At 37.2% G+C, this 1,003-nt stretch overlaps 1 pseudogene; it reads right to left on the bottom strand.

Moving 5' to 3' along the window:
* The window catches only part of LOC102004542, an 88,058-nt pseudogene that overhangs the window by 51,442 nt on the left and 35,613 nt on the right, over positions 1-1,003 (bottom strand).

Genomic DNA, 1,003 nt, shown 5'->3' with positions numbered 1-1,003 from the left:
GCTTTCCCACATTGCTTACATATATAGGGTTTCTCCCCAGTGTGAGTTCTTTCATGTATTTTACAATAACTTTGTGTACTAAAAGCTTTTCCACATTGCTTACATACATAGGGTCTCTCCCCAGTGTGAATTCTTTCATGTATTTTACAAATATCATGCTTACTGAAAGCTTTCCCACATTGCTTACATACATACGGTTTCTCCCCAGTGTGAGTTCTCTCATGTATCTTACAATAACTTTGTGTACTAAAAGCTTTCCCACACTGCTTACATACATAGGGTTTCTCCCCAGTGTGAGTTCTTTCATGTTTTTGACAATAACTATGTGTCCTGAAAGCTTTCCCACATTGCTTACATATGTAAGGTTTCTCCCCAATGTGAATTCTTTCATGTATTTTACAATGACTTTGTGTACTAAAAGCTTTCCCACATTGCTTACATACACAAGGTTTCTCCCCAGTGTGAGTACTTTCATGTATTTTATGATAACGTTTTGTACTAAAAGCTTTCCCACATTGCTTACATACATAGGGTTTCCCCCCATTGTGATTTCTTTCATGGATCTGAACATCATTGGGTGTGCTAGAGACAGTAAAGTTTTTCTTATATACAAAGGTCTTCTCTCTAAGGTGAGTTCTTTCATTAAGATCAGAGTAGGATTTCCCACATTGAACATATTCATAGGGTTTTTCTTCAGTCTTTGTCCTTGCATCCTTCTGAAAGGACTGGAAATCCCTGCAGGATCTTCCATGTTCATTACATGTATACAGCTTCTTTTCTGATACCAAATACTCAGATTTTTTCAGTTCATTGTGAGTTCTGATGGGCATATTTAGTGACATATGCCCAATCAGGGGCTTTCTGCAAGCAAGACCTTCAGCTGGTTTTAAACCAGCTTGTTTCATGTCCACATTAGCATCTGGAGTCCAAAGGAATATTTCTTCATATTGATTCCAACTTTTATTTTGATAGCATTTCTCAACCTCTTCACTTCTGTAAAAAG

The sequence above is a fragment of the Chinchilla lanigera genome, unplaced genomic scaffold (genome assembly GCF_000276665.1).
Source record: "Chinchilla lanigera isolate Chin_1 unplaced genomic scaffold, ChiLan1.0 scaffold00206, whole genome shotgun sequence".
NCBI classification, from domain to species: Eukaryota; Metazoa; Chordata; class Mammalia; order Rodentia; family Chinchillidae; genus Chinchilla; species Chinchilla lanigera.
The sequence above is the reverse complement of the archived record's forward strand: the minus strand, read 5'-3'. Positions and strand labels throughout refer to the sequence as shown.